Raw genomic sequence first — 16697 nt, 5'->3', positions numbered from 1 at the left:
GCAAAGAAAATCCTCATCAAATGTTTATTAGGTAAATGTCTTCATTATTGTTGCTGTTTGACAGCATCTCAAGTGAATAGCTACAAACTTCAAAACTGAAAAGATGGCCTCCTATGACAAGGCATGACAAGGCTAACCTATAATCCCAGCACTGGGGAGACTGAAACAGAAGGGTCACCACAAGCTTGAGACTAGCCTGGAATACATTAGAGGGCTCTCAAATCAAATCAAATAGAGAATTTCAAAGCCAGCCTGAGTTACATGGAGAGCTCCTGTCTCAAAATACCTAAAGGAGAGAAAAAAGAAACAGTGTGCCTAAGAAAAACATAAATGCCCTACCTAAGAGAAGAAACAGTCTCTCTTTGAGTCTGTTGGTCCAGATAAAGTGGTAATGGGTGGTAGTCATTATTCACAGAAATAATACAACACAGAGACTATATCTGAAGATGACCTAAAATGTAATTGTGGTGACCCATATATAACCTTAGGACAAATTATGTTGATTAAATCTTTTATAATAATATTTTTCTTTTTCTTATGATAAAATTAGCATATGAATTATGGTTTAAAACAGACATGTAGATTAGTAAAAAGAGGAAGTTAAAATTACGCATGCTGCACACATCCAGGAAAAATCACTCTTTCAAGGAGGGGTGCCTATTTTTTAATTTTTCAGTGTATTTTAACTATTTTCTGTGCATTTAGGTTTATCCTAAAACATGACTATGAATCACTTTTTGTGTCTATATGCAATAATAAATTGATCTATTTCTATTTTTGGACATGAAAGTGCTACTATTTTTATATATTCTAACAGCTACAAGTACTCTGTGCCAAAAGGCCACAAAACATTATACTAATTTCCCACTAACTAGCCATTTTAAGAGTATCTATTTCTCTGCGATTCTTAGTAACTCTGGACATTTAGATAGTGATTTTTTAAGTAGAAAAATATAATCTACTATATTTTATAGTTTTGAAATGATTTGTTTTGGGGATGCCAGTGAGTGTTACATCATTAGCAACGAAACATAAAACTCTGCTGATTCATGTGAGCCTATAACCAGGGGCTATTCTCTTTGTACTATGTATGACTTCTGAGGTGGTTCGGTGCATCACATTCATGATGTCTAATGGCCCTGACTCTCAGAATCACCTACCTCTCTTTCCTGTGGATCACTGATTTCCTGGCCAACTCTTTATAGATCTGGTCCCATGTCTCCCCAAAAGTCCATGTAGTAAAGGCTGAGTTTCGAGCTTGGTGCTATTGGAAGGCAGTAGACACTCTGGGAAATGGGGCAACTGGGATATCCTCAGGTAAGAAGGGCGTGCTCTCAAAGAGAGCTGTGGTCTTCCTTTCTCTTTCACTTCTCAATCATGAAGAGAGCAGTTGGGCTTCTGCCATTAAGTGCTGCCTTGACACAGGCCCCAAATATTCAGGTCAACTAACCATGCAGGAGACTTCCAGAAATACAATCCAAAATAAACCTCTTTATGGGTTAATTTGCTCTGGTATTTTGTTTCAGTAATGGAAAACTGACTTACATGGGTATTTGGAGATTGCAGAACCTCCAACAAATGAGGGCCAGATGTTCAATGTAGTTCTTACTATTAATTGTCACTCAGATCCATAATCAGTCATTTGGGATAAGTGTGCTAATGAGTTTATATTCAGGAAACTTACTGCCTCTGGCAAAGGATTTCCAAGACTAAAATTAGAGGCAAAACCCTAAAAGATTCCCAACACTACCATCCAACAATTACCTGCCTGGGTGTTCACTTATCTATGTGGTTATTTTAGTTGACTTCTCAAACCCATCCCTGGAAATTTTGATTTGGGAGGCCTGAGATAGAATTTGTATGTTTTGAGATTCCATAGCTGATTCTGGCATAAGGCAAAGACTAAGAATCAAACCAGAATCTTCATCCTCCAGAGACAACCCTAAAGGATCTGAGTTCTTACTCCAAACAATGTCCTTGTTTGTCTCTTTTCTTCCTTAAACTGGTACTGGTAAACCTAAAGGTGTAAGAGCTAATGTGGCAGGTCCTTACCATGTCCTGGGCACTTGCTGAAGATTATCTCATTCTATCTTCATATTCCCATGAGTCCTAATATTCAGTGTCCCCTGAAAGAAAAAAAAATAAGCTAATATCAAACATTCACAGAACAGTAACAACCATAGTGGGACTGTAGTAGTACTTTAGTCAGAGCTTTTCTCTTTATTACACCCAAACATCGTTTCGATATACCATCCATATAAAGAGAATGTAACAGTAAATCTCCTAACAGACTTTCCAATGAGCCACATCCAGATGTTTTAGTTTTCAAGGCAGTTTGTATGAGCTGGGGAAATGCTGTGGATATCTTGAAACCTATTACTGGATACAAAAAAAAAAATCCCACCTCTCCAGAAACTTGCCCTTTTCTATTTTGCCCTATAAGTACTCTGTGGGTTCTGAGAAAGCTACTGTAAATCCAGACTGCTTCTGTAGTGGCCACAATCATTGCATCAATTCTGAAAGTGGGACTCGGTTCCAGAATCTCCAGATTATCAAAAGCAGCTGCACTCTGCTGAAAAAAATGGGAAAGTCCCAGCCAAAACCCACTACCCAGCCACAACTCCAGTTCCAGTTAAAGCACTTGTAACTTCAGAAATATACACACAAAGAAATTGAGAATATATCCTTGGATTATGACCTAATCAGAAAAGTGGTCTTCGGACCCTTGAAAAGATGGGAATTTCAAAATGAAGGTGTTAGGCAGCAATTTGGCAAGTAGAGCAAAGCTCCATGCATTGCTTAAGTGCCACAGAGCAGATGTATCTTGTCAAAGTAAAACAGAGTGATAAGATGGTGTACAGATTCAATCTCAGGCAATGGCCATCATTAGCGATGGTCTCACTTGTCTTGCCCATATGAACACAAGGTTTTTGGCATGCCATGGAATTGGAACTATTTTACCCATGCCAAAGGCAATGTTGGAGAATACTGTCCTCTGGGCATAACAACTACCAGCTGAATTGGCAGCTGAGATTACTTACAAGAGAACAAGGCCCAGTCTGCATGGAATGAGAAGATAGGAAGGATTACTTAATTCTCATCTGAGATCCTAGAGGCTGTAGCAGTCTATTCCTTTACATTGTGTGAAGATGTGTCACTGTGATTGGTTTAATAAAGAGCTGAGTGGCCAACAGCAAAGCAGGAAGAGGTTAGGTAGGATTTCCGGGGAAAGAGGGGACTCAGGCAGGAAGAAAAGCAGGATCACCAGCCAAATGCAGAGAAAGTAGCATGAGCAGTAGAGAGAGATGAGGTAACGAGACACACAACAGAATGTAGATTAAAATGAATGGGTTAATTTAAGTTATAAGAGCTAGTGGGGCAAGCCTAAACTAAGGCTAAGCTTTCATAATTAGTAAGTCTCCATATTGTTATTTGGCAACTAGTGGCAGAAAAAGACTTTCGACAAGCCACTGTCTCTTGTGCTCACCTCTTTTGCCACCCTCCTAGCTGTGTAATTCTGACCCAACTGCTCCATAGTCTCAGTAGGTGCTGGAGTGAATGGAGGTTAGATGGCTATAGGGAAATCATTAACCATGCTGAGGTGAGATTTTTTTCAGTAGTTCCCACACTTCTGCAAGAGATTTCAATAAATTCATTAGTTCACCAAGCTCTCTAGACATGGGTGAAATAATTATTTGGGCTGTTCTTGGTGCCCTATCTGGGGTGAATAGACATAGTTAACCCATGGGGTGGGTGGGAGATCCTGGGAGACTGATCCAGTGCACATTCACACACTGTAGAAAACAGCACACAGAGGCGTGGGCAGGCTGAATCAACCAACTGTCCTGTGCAACTCTTTCACTTCCTGTAACGTAACAGAACAGAGCAGTCCTGCCAAATGGCATCTTCCATGCTCACTTTTGATTCTGTTCTAGATCCTAACAGTCTCAGGGGCCTAACGGCAAAGGAGCCTATTCATGAGAAAGGTGTGTGTGTGTCTGTGTGTGTGTGTGTGTTCATGTGTATGTGTCTATGTGTGTCTATGTGAGTTCATGTATGTGCACATGTGTGATATATACATATATAATATATATATATATATATATATATATGCATGTGGAAACCAGAGGTCACTGTCAGATGTCTTCCTTGATCAGTGTCCACCTTATTTTTTGAGACAGGATTTCTCACTAAACCTGAACCCCACCAATTCAGCCAGCAAGCTCCAGGAATCTACCTGTCTCTGCCTCTCCTGAGCTAGGATTACAGGTCCACAACACCACACACAGCTTTGACATGGGTTTTGAACTTATATCTTTATGCTTATGAGGCAAGCACTTTGCCCAGTAAGCCATCTCCTCACCCCAGAAGGTACTAAAGAACATGAGTTGGCCAGCTTGAATGTCCATCCTTGTCACAATGGACATACCCAAGCTCCAAGCATGAAGGAGAAACAGTGTTTGCAGGGAGTCCAACACACTGCCCTCATAGCTACCTGCACTGAGCAGCATCAGTGAGTGTCAAAAAGCTGCCTTTTCTTCCACTCCTGAGTCCCTTTTTTGTTCTCACATCACAGAGAGGGGGGCAGTAAAGGATCAGAGTAGAGCCCCTGGAGGGAGAAAGATGAGGATATAGAGCTGAGCTGTAGACATTTTTACTTTCACAGGTGAGGGGGAAATGTCCCTGAAGTATCTGTTCCCAGTAAGCATTGTTAGGCTCTGTCAGTGGCTAGGGGAGGCTATAAACATACTTACAAACTGCAGATCATTTTGAGTTTGTTTTCCTGTTTCAATAACAAAGAAAAAATATACTTGGGCTTTTTTTCTCCCTCTCTTTCTGGACGTAGCATTAACTGGCTTCCTCCACAATAAGCCCCCAAATAGAATGAATGCGTGAGAGGTGGGAGCAGGGAGGACAGCCCAATACCAAAATTAGAACCAAGTCCTGGGAGGCAACAGAATCCTGGATTCTTCACAAAACCTGCTCTCCAAATCTGGCTCCCAAAGCACTGCTCTTTTGTTAAACTGGCAGTAGTTACCACTAGGAACCTCACCTGTGGCTCACACTTGTCAATCTAGGTCCCCAGCAAATGAATCAATCTTTTAAAAGTATTTGTTGCTCCTCCTATCCAGCATTGGACATTCCCCAGACCTCTAGTTTCTCCTCGGCTTCTCTCTGGCCTATTTGTCACTTCTTTTACCCAGCCACAATCAAACCAAGGGGGAAACAAGGCCAAGCAAATGTTGCCTTTATTTCACAACTGACAGGAATAGATTAGCTGAGCTCAGCCATTTTCTTCCTCTAGTTTGCTGTTATGGCACTGTTGGTGTTCAAAAATGATCTCTAAGTACCAAGTCATCTTTCTTGTTCTTCTGTTGATGGGGTACCTATCAGCAACCAGTATTCTTTAGGGAGGTGCTCTCAGGTAGAATGAAGTGCTTGCCCCTGTTCCTGTTCTTTCCATGGATCTTGAATCCAGCGGGGCATTAGATGTGAATGAACTTGTTTAGTTCAGCAGATAAGGATGCTGCCAGGAAAGTAACTCAGACCAATATAAAGAAAGAATGAACAAAGTGCTGGGTAGGCACTTATTCATTGACTTGAATTGAATTAATGGACCCAGAGCCAACTATAGGCACGTAACTGTTTCTGTAATGTGACCAGTTCACCCATTCAATTGAGAAGAAAAGCTGAACACCAATGTTTGACTTCCAGCAAAACTAAGCAAACCTTAGTTTAGAGAATGTCATATTAAATGTATATCATATACTGTGACAGATACATAATATTTTATCTAATTCATATTTGATTTAATTTAAACTGTTTATTGTCACCCCTTATCATAGATCAGGAGATTGAAGGCTCAGAGAAATTTAGGAACACAGAGATATAGAATTCAAACCTGCATCTTTGCACTAAAGACTCTTGAGTTCTTCCTGTGCCACCAAATCTCCTCTAGAATTTACCTGGACCTACTTTGCACAGATTTTACAGTATAACAACTTGGAATTTAAGTCAGCTTAAGGAATAATCTGTAAACAAAACAGAAGCAAGGACATAAGCATTTACTAAAAGAGGCACATATCCTACTCCATTGCACTGGGAAAACCTGTGAATATGAAAGTCTGTACTTCTTGTTTGAAGCAAGTCATGTTACTCAGTGAAATGTTATAGTAATTAACAATTAAGAAAATGTTATAGTAATTAACAGTTTTTAGAGATTTTTTGGTAGTTCCAGTATATTTTATAATGAAAAGTAATTCAACATAAAAATATTATGTTAAGAACACTTTCAAAACAAAGATGATTTTAAAGTTTCCTGGTAAATTAGAATTTTAAAGACATAACATATAAACGGAGTGATGTTGTTGCTAACTGGTATCCTAGAATTTGCATTATTTGAGGAACAATTAATGGTGTTCTAGTAAAAATATGGCCTGAGAATGTTATAGAAATTAACAAGAGGAAATGTGCTGAGCACATGCAAACTTTGGTTAACAACTCGTTATCATACCAAGCTCTCTAGAGTTGAAATATCATTTAGAGGCAGAGGAGCAACTGTGGGATTCTGGCAGAGGGAAAGGAGCCAACAGAAACAAAAGGCCATCAAATGATGCTTTGGGATCCATCAGATGCTAACATATCATTAGGAAAGATTTTTACCAAAATTAAAATGCTATGAATGTATCTGGACTACAAAACACAAACAGTAGAATGATTTGAGAGTCAGAACACAGTAATTATTACTTACGTGATTAGTAATCATCTTTATCAAAGAATATATATACATATATGCATTACATGATAAATAGTATGTATCCTTAATGTGTGCTATGTGTATATATAGCCATGTGTGTATACAGACCTTCGTAAACTAGGATTATATGTCTTGCTTCAGTAATTGATTACTATTTTATCTCAACTTTTATATATTAAACAACCAATTTAAGAATTTTAATAAACCATCCTTTCTCAAAAGTTAGTTTTCCCATTCATAGTCAATAACCTTAGCCTATATCAAGAAATAAATATACATAAAAGTTATCATTATAATTTATAAATGGGAAAATATATACAATTGCCAAGATGTGTTACTTTTTTGCTAGTTGCTCAATTTTTAGAAGTAATAATCATTGCAAATTAGTTATTCCATACTTCACTTAATAATTTACTTATGGGGCTGAGAAGATTGCTCAGCAGTTAAAGCACTTGCTCTGCAAGCAGCAAGTGTGCAGACCAAAGTTTGGATCCCCTGAATGCCCATAAATGCTAAATGGCTGTGGAGACCCACCTGCAATTCCAGTGTTCTCAGGGCAGAGAGGGGGTACCCTCAAAACAAGATGGCTAGCTAGACTAGTCATGTAGGAGACCTATGGGTTCAAGGGAAAGGCTCTGCTTTAATGTATAAGATGGAGAACAATCCAAGGAGACTCTGAACATCCACTACAAACTTCCACTTACATGTACCCACAAATACATTGATAACTGTACACATATATGCAAACATACATACACACAGGACAAGTCATATATACCACACACATACACATGAAAATGATAATAATGATTTTCTTATTTCATGTAAAGTATTAATTTACCTTTTGAAATTACCCACACACTCCATATTATTTTAATATTTTATGCTTAACACTTTGTAGATAGATAATAGACATATAAGTTGGTCATCTTCTAACTATCCAAAATTATTTCTGATGTCCTTTCTTCAAAACAGAACTCCCCAAAAGTCTGGTTTTTGAATGGGAGGCAACATTCAAGAAAACATATTAGATAAACATAGTGGTTTTCAGTAGTTGAACATATTTATTGTGGATATTGCTGTTCTTAGCAATCATTATCTTAATACTTTCAAGCTGTCAAAATCCATGCTTGTAAGAAATGGCAGTATTTGGGCTGGAGAGATGGCTCATCTGTTAAAGGCTAAGCTCAAACCAAAAATATAAGAAATGACAGCATTTAATCAGGATTTTACAATCTCTTCTGCATCTTTAAAACAGCTTGCAGAACTTTAGCAGCAATCAGGATTACTGTAATATTAATTGAAGCTCCATTTCTGAAGTTTAATGTCATTCTAGAGACAGAGAAATGACCTAAGTTAGACCACAAGAATAAAAGAATTGAACACTTGGTAATATTACTTCATTAACCAAATAAATATAAGCTGGATAAAAGAATGTTATTGTCTCTTTCCGGAAAGCAGCCTCTTTGGCCCACTCACATTCTAATCTAATCCTGTTCTTAAGTTTCTGAGAGTCTTCGTTGAGGGTTGAGCAAAATACACACACTAGTTAATGTCATAGCTAAGAGCAAAGCACCCCTATCACGGATTCTGTGCTATCCATCTTCCAGAGGGTGGATGAGGTGAAGCAGCCCCCAGGAGTTGCAAAGTCATGCAACACCCGCCTTCATATTTCTCCTATTTCTTCTTGTTCCCTATGAAAAAGTGGTTGATGATATTTTCACATCTAGTGTCACAGGCCCACAAACCTCTGAATCTTGCATTTCCTCAGGGACAGTATTGCAAATCAATTAGATACATTTCATATTTCAAATTAAGTTACCTGATTTCCAACATGTCTTCTGTCCTCTAAGAATGATACATTCATCTTCTTGGTTACTTGACAGAAATTGGGCTGACTAGGGCCGAAGCCTGTTCTCTGGCTCTGAATAATTAATGCTTAGCAGAAGGAACTTTGCCTGTCTCTGCCCTGTATTACACAGGACTTTTGTGGATTTGGTTGCATTAAACAAACATGAAAAGTGATGCAGATATATTTAAATTACTAATGCTTCCCTGGGTTTCTGTGAAGCTTTAGGAAGGGAACCGGGGAATGAAGCTGTAGGGAATGTGACTAGAAAGAAACTCTGATCTGTCTTTATGATACCTTCCTGTTGAAACGTATGCTTTAAATCCACCAAACAGTTCTGCTCACACATGAAAGAAGCATAATTATGCACGTTACATGCTTTCTCATAAATATCATATTATATCTGAGTATAATGCAGAGAATTAGTATGTAGAAATGGGAGAAAGTGATAAAAATGGTTGCAGAACTCTATTATAAAAAAATCATGTTCAGTTTTACCAGTGAGGTGGCTGCCTTGGTTAATAAAGGAGTTGAATAATTCATTAAATGTACAATTAATATCTATGGAGAAAATCCTACTGTGCAGAAAAGTCCAAATAAGTCACTGAAGAAAGAAATTATGAAAGATTATAGCCCTATCCGCATAACCTAAACGGAAGCTATCTCAAGAGTTTCCTAAATGTATTTTTGAACCTCACTGAACCAAGAGATCATCCACTCATCAAATAAAGAGTAACAAACTAGGTGAGCTGAATATACTACATTTCTTAGCCTTGTGAACAATTTTCTGTTACTATGTTTATTATCCTAGCAAAACAACCTCAGAAGACCCCATTTATAAAAGACGATATGAGGTATATAGTAAATATTTCTCTCCTACTTCCTTAGACTATGAGGATTCAGTAACAACTGAGTGAAAAAGGAGTATCCCAACATTCTAGCCATCCTCGGTATTTCCTTTGGCTCAAGCACACATCATTATCAAAAGTGAGCAAGCTGTTTGCTTATTAGTTTCTCAATATCCGGGCTTGATAATGTTACTGCACTATTTGTGAAATACTGAAGTACTCAGATGCACTTAAAACACTCTCGGTTTACATTTTTTAATGCAAGCATCTGGAATATGCTTTTTAGTTGGCACCTTTGACTCTTTTCTTCAGACCAAGGTAGCCCTAGAACCCTTCTCATAATTGAGTTTCAACCCATTTATTTAGAAATCAACTTTACAGTAGAATGCCAGGAGTACTTACAGATATATTATCTTCCCAAACTATGCAGCCAGTGTTATGAGGGCATAAAGAAGCACTTACACCCATTAACAACTGCATTGTTTCAGCACATTCAGCTCATTTAGCTCTTACACACTGACATTTAAGGATCGAAACGCTCTTAGATTGGTCAATTTTGTTCTACTAAGGTCAAGAAGGCAAAGTTCCTGTACCTAGTTCTGAAGCCTGAGTCCTGCCAGAGTTCCACCAGGGAGCCATCTCTCCTCGTTGTGATAGCGTAATGAGGAAACCAAACACATCCACAGTGTGAGAACATCCACTCATGTTCCACACTGGGATTCAGACAGCAGTAAAAATCAAGGTAGTTTGGCATTCCAAAGCAAAGAGAAATGGTTTGGGGGAGAGAAAGATTTAGGCAATTTACCCAAGATTGCTGGCTTGGGTAGCAAACAGAAGCTTGGTAGGGGTTGTTAGGAAATATTTTAGTTGTTTGTCTGATTGTGTGTGTGTGTGTGTGTGTGTGTGTGTGTGTGTGTGTGTGTGTGTGTGTGTGTGTGTGTTCTGGAGAGGACACATTCTCCTTCTCTTAGAAGTCATTAATTGCATGTGGCTATTCTTCTAGAGGTGGATTTTCTGAGATTTCCTCCATCTACATTTTTATGTCACCTGGTGTTGTCACTGTGCATGTCTTGTCATTGTCTTCTCTAATGGAGTTTCACTGAGTATATTAACCACACTGTAGGGAGGATGGTGTAGTTGGCTAACACAAAACAAACTCAGTGTTGGCTTTTGTAGACTTTTTGTCTCATTAAACCTTGCTTCAGTATTTTTTTCTTTATTGGTCTTTTGCTTGTATATCTTGGGGTTTTGGTTTCATGGTTTTGCAGGGTTTATGTGAGAGTTTGTTGGTTGGTTTGTTGTTTGTTTTTAAAGAGAAAGAAAGGAAGAGCATGGGGTGGGTAAGTAGGGTGAGTGTGGAAAGAATAGGAAGAGGAAAAAAGCATGATCAGAAAACATTGTATATTTGTTTTCATTTTAAAAATATTGCATGGGTGCAATTTCCTGTCCTACCTTAGAGATCCTGGTCCTCTGGCTTTTATACCACAACCCTTAGGCAATGTTCCCTGAGACTTAGAGGTTGTGTTGTAGGTTTGTCAACTGGGAACAGCCAAATGTTCTTTGTATTTAACTTTTGTGGATTTTTGTTCTGCAATGGTCTCCACCAGCTGTAAAAAGAAGCTTCTTGAATGAAGTGGTAAGCTACACTTATTTGTGGATATAAGAATAGGTATTTAAAATGTGGTTGGAAAATATACTGGTTTAAGAAAGTGGCAGTAGTAGATTCTCTTCTAGAGCCCATAACCTCAGTAGCTATGGGTAGCTAGGTTTACAATACTGTCCAGGAATTCCCTTTTGAGCAGACTTTAAGTCCAATAAGATGGCTGTTGGTTACACCTAAGATATAAATGCCGCAAATACACCCTTGTGTGTATTTTGCCATGCTGGTCATTGTAGACGAAAGTTTCTGTCCTGCCTGGTCCTGAAGCCGTTCAGTCCCAAATAAACACACAGAGGCTTATATTAATTACAAACTGTTTGGTGGATAGCTCAGGCTTCTTGTTGGCTAGCTCTTTCTTAATTACTAACCCATTTCTATTAATTTGTGTATCTCCACATGGTTTTGACTTACCGGTGATGCCTGGGCCTCCTCTTCTTTGGCAGCTGCATGGCTACAGAGTGAGTTCCAGGACAGTCAGAAATATACAGAGAGGTCATTCCTGTGATTCATAAGCATCACAGCTAGATAATTTTTTCTCTTTGCTGTTTTCACAGCATCTTAGAATACTAAGTCCTCAGTGGCAGAGGCTTCTGAACCAGTTTCCACTCATTGCCTCCAAGTCCTGTGTCCAAAGTGTAGTGTCTTCAGCAATAGAGTCTTACCTTCAAGTTCTAGGAGCCAACAGGGCAATGGCAATAGCCTGCATTCTTTTGGGAATCTCGTGCATCATTCTGACCAATGACTTAATGCAGATTTCCCATTGCCTGGCACTAGGATTTTGTTAGATAATCTATGATTCTTAGGGGAAAGCATCATCAGTACAAGTAGCATAATAACTTACATATTATATTCATTCTAAGTAAATATTAAGTGTTTCCCTATGACTTTTTCAATCAGTCTTCGTGTACCTTATCCCCCCTCCTTCCCTCTCCCTCTGTAATGTCCTCTTTCCCTCCTTTCCAGATAAATCCTGCCCCTTGTTTTCTCATTTCCCCCTACATAGAACTACTGTCCTGCTATCCTCCTCTCTAGAGCTCCCCCTACACCCTACCCTGTGGTCCCTTTTTGCTTTCCTGGTTTCTGCAATTGTTCCAGGTTATGAATTCACATTTAAAGACTCATAACTAGAATTCACAAATAAGAGAAAACATGAAGCGTTTGCCTTTCTAGTCTGGGTTATACATCAATTTACCTACAAATCTTACAATTTTGTTTTTCTTTTTATAATGCATATGTTACGTGCCACACTTTCGTTACCCATTCATCAGCTGAAGGACATTTAAGTTGTTTACGTTTCATAGCTATTTTGGATAGAGCAGCAATGATCAGGGATGAGCAAGTATATGAGGAGTAGGATGACAAGTCCTTTGGGCATATGTCAAGAAGTGGTATGACCAGGTCATATGGAAGATCTACTTTTAGCTTCCAAGAGAATTCTTTGAAGTGATTTCCATAATGGCTGTACCAGTTTGCAATCCCAGTAACAATGAGTGAAGATTCCCCTTTCCTTGTGTCCTCACAATCATTTGTGAACATCTAATTTCTCCAGCTTGTTGCTGACAAAACTGTTCTTTTCTCCAGTGTATACTTCTGTGTGTAAAACTTTGTCAAATATGAGATGGCTGTAATTATGTGTACTCAGGAATAGACCTAATCAAGGGTGTGAAGACCTTCTACAATAAAATCTTCAATTCCCTGAAGAAAGAGATTGGGGAAGATGCTAGAGGATGGAAAGACCCTCCTGCCCACCACATGCTTATGGATTGGTAGAATTAATATGAAAATGACCAACCTACCAAAAGCAATATACAGAGCCAATGCAATTCCCATGACATTCTTCACAGAAATAGAATACAAAACACACACACACACACACAGAGAGAGAGAGAGAGAGAGGGAAAGAAAGAAAGAAAGAAAGAAAGAAAGAAAGAAAGAAAGAAAGAAAGAAAGAAAGAAAGAAAGGAAGGAAGGAAGGAAGGAAGAAAGGAAGAAAGAAAGAAAGAGTCCTATATAGCCACAACAATCCCGAAGGAATGATGCTGGAGGGATCACAGTGTTAGGTTTCAAGGTAGAGTAATAAAAACAGCTGTGTAGTCTAGTTTTAAGGAAGGGGGCATAAGATTAAAAAACTCATTTAAGAGACAGGCAGACCCCTTGCTAGACATTCAGAATCATTAACTCACAATAGCATACCACAATTAAAGTTTTGTTGTGATTGTTCTATGAGTTTTGTTTTGCAGTACTGGGAACTGAATCAAGGTCCTCACACACCATAGGCAAATGCTCTATGATTGAATTATTCCCCAGGTCTTTATTCAAGTCTTTGTCATTTTTAAGACAGCGCCTCCTTAAGTTTCCTGGGCTGGTCTCAAATTTGTGATCTTCTTGCCACCCTCCTAGAGTGCAGGATTTACGAGAGTTTGCCACCACATCTTGTATGGGAGGTGGTTATGACATACTTCATGTACTGCTTGCTGCCCACTGGCAAAATTCCTTGTAGTAGTGATCTTATTAAGTATGGACCATGATGGTGAGGAAGGAATTGTTGACATACTCATTCTAGCATAGGGAGCCTATAGAGCCTCCTGAAGGAAAAAATCTTATCCTCTGCCCAAGGCCTCTCACAGCACCTAGATACAAGATTGTGGACCCCAAAGAGAAGGATGTCCAGGAAAGTGTATTGCTGTACTAGTAGATTGCTGATAAATCAGTAGAAGCCAAAGCTTTCAAGAGCAAAAACTTTGATATGAAAAAGGAAGTGACCATAGATGTGGCTAGGGAAATCAGGTAGGCACGGTGGGCAGGCTGAGGGAGATTCCAGACAGGGCAGCTAAGCCAGAACCTGTGAGCACAGGAAAAAGTAGACCATAGATGTCATTCATTTTAGATTCTCAGCATCCAGCTACTTACAGGCATTGCAGAAGGAAAGAAGTGGGGGAAGGGCATCACTTAAGGAACAAGTGAATTTTAAAAAGAAGAAAATTGTGGTGCAAGTCAAATAACTTATCCAGAAATTAGCAACATTGGGAAATACCCTAACCATACCACTAACTAAATTCTGGACTTTGGATATAATCTGCTTAATATCTTGAGGCCATATGGTCACTCTGCCTATAAACTGACTGTGTAGAGTAAATCTGAACAACAAAAAGTTTACTTTAACAAATGTTTTTGAGTGCCTATTATCTTCCAAGCACCAACTTCTGAAAAGGCTGGTAAGGTATTTCTAATTATGGGATGCATGGATGTTGGTTATACAGCATGCCCTTTGCCTTCTGGCTAGTTCTATAAGCCTTAAATATGGAAACTCATAGACGACTTGTTAATTCAAATCAAGAGAGGCCTGCACACACCTTGAGGGCCAGCAAAGACAATGGGCCTGCACTGCATGCCACCAGAAATGAAAAAGTCCTAATGTCTACCACTTTCCATCATATTTATGCTATACAGATAAAATAAACAATTGAAGTTACAGAGCAGCTATTGAATGCAAGGTAAGCAATCTAGTTTTCTAAATTTTCTAAACATGTATAATCTCATCTAACCCTCATAGTATGTAGCTTAGATATTTTCTTCATTTTGTGGGTTAGAAATGGAAACTGAGAGAGGTAAAAATAATTTCTCAAAGTTACTTTAGTTCCAGGTAGCTTGAATCCAAGGGCTGGGCTCTACCTGTCACACTGCAACAGCTTGTTAAAATTAGCATAAGAGTTATTGGTGTGGTTCAAGGCCTCCGGTTTCTGCTACACTATCAATGCTGGGCCCTCACTGGGACTCCTCTTGGGTATCATCCTGTTGTTGCCCTGTGTTGTGGAGATTCTGAAGGTTTGGATCTGCTGGACCAGCCACTTCAATGCTCCAGCAGATCACAGATGGGGTGGATGTTGGGGTGGGACAACTCATAACCCTCTAGGCTTTGGTAGTTACGGGGTTGGTCAGCCTGCCAGCTCTCTTTTGTCCTCATCACCAGGGTGAGCTCTCCTGCATTGTCTTGGCCAGTTCACCCCTTGCTGTGTTGAGCAAGTGGTGAGGCCAGTTCTCCTGCTTTCAGGTCCTTAGGGTTGGCTCTCCCACACCTGTACCCTCAGGGCCTGCTCTACTGTGTTGCCCAGGCAAGATGCAGGAGCCACTCTCCTGAGTGTGGCTGATGATGAAGGGGAGGGGAGAGAGGCATATCTCCCCTGCCCATACCACTATATGGAAGATAAGGGGCAGGACCAGATATCCCATATCCCTCAGTAGTTAGTAGGGTGAGTTCTACTGTGCTGTCCGGGAGACATGCAGGGCCCACTTTCCCAAGTGCTGCAGCTGGTGGGAGGGAGGGTCAATTCCCTGGCCCCCACAGGTGGTAGGGACAAGAGGGGAGAGCATCTTTCCCTCACCCATACCACCACAGGCAGACAAGTGGAGTGTGGCCTGCTATCCCACTGTCATACCCTCAGGCCAGCTCACCTGTGCCTCCATCTAAGGGGTCAGCCCTACTGTGCTGCCCAGGCAAGGAGTAGGGCCTGCTTTCCTGACTGCTACGTTCAGCTCCTTTGTCTGCTGCAAGTGAGGGACAAGGGATAAAGGGGGGCACCAAGAGATGAGTAGTGGGGACAGTTCTCCCAAGCTCTCAACTTTGGGGCTGGCTCACTAACACCTCTTCCACCAGCTCTACTGTGTGGCCAGGGTGAGGTGCAGGGCCTTCTCTCCTGAGTGCTGCTGCTGCTGCTGCTGCTGCTGAGGGGCAGGAGCAGCTCTCCTGCCAGCATTGTTAGTATAGCAGAAACCAGAGGCCTCAAGCCAAAGCAATGACTCTTTGCAATGATCACTTGCAAATAAAGATATATGGATAAAAGGGTTTACTGTGTGACTCACTGTGTCATGCTACAGCTCCCATAATGACATTGATTTTTCCTTTTTTTTCTTTTTTTCTTAAATTTTATTTTATTGGGGGGATAGGTGGCAAGGGCAGAAGGCAGATATGAAGGGATGGGGAAATGAAAGGGATGGAGATACATGATGTGAAAGACACAAAGAACAAATAAAGAGCATGTTAAAAATGGCATAATAGATAAGCAAGATCAAACAATGGACTTTTCTTTAAGCTGATCCCAAACATAAAAACATTTGACAGGAAATATATTCACAGCCGTGTTGAAGCTGGCTGACATCCTTCAGGTGAATTTCCAAATTTAAATGAAGTGTTATAGTGGTGGGAAAATCAAGATAATTTATCTTTATACAGCCAATAGGTGTGTGCGTGTCATTATATAGTTCATTTACATAACTATGTAAGCAATATGTCTCACTGTAAACTGGTTCTTCACTTCTAGCTCTGCCTGCCAAGCTTCGTGATTCAATCAGGAGGCATGCTAGAACCTCAGGGGGTGGGTAAGGATACAGGAGGAAGCTGAGAGTGATGAGATGTGGTGCAGGGGGGACAAATACAGCTTTTGAGCAGGTCCCCAAGGAGGGCGTCAACTTCTCAAGACAGAAATCCTCAAAAGAATGAGTGAAATGTGAGTGTTACCTGGGAAGATTTCCTTTCAAGCCATTAGATGATGGGAGGCCACGGGATGGGCATAGCAAAGGCAATAC

This window comes from Cricetulus griseus (genome assembly GCF_003668045.3).
Source record: "Cricetulus griseus strain 17A/GY chromosome 1 unlocalized genomic scaffold, alternate assembly CriGri-PICRH-1.0 chr1_0, whole genome shotgun sequence".
Lineage (NCBI taxonomy): Eukaryota > Metazoa > Chordata > Mammalia > Rodentia > Cricetidae > Cricetulus > Cricetulus griseus.
The sequence above is the reverse complement of the archived record's forward strand: the minus strand, read 5'-3'. Positions refer to the sequence as shown.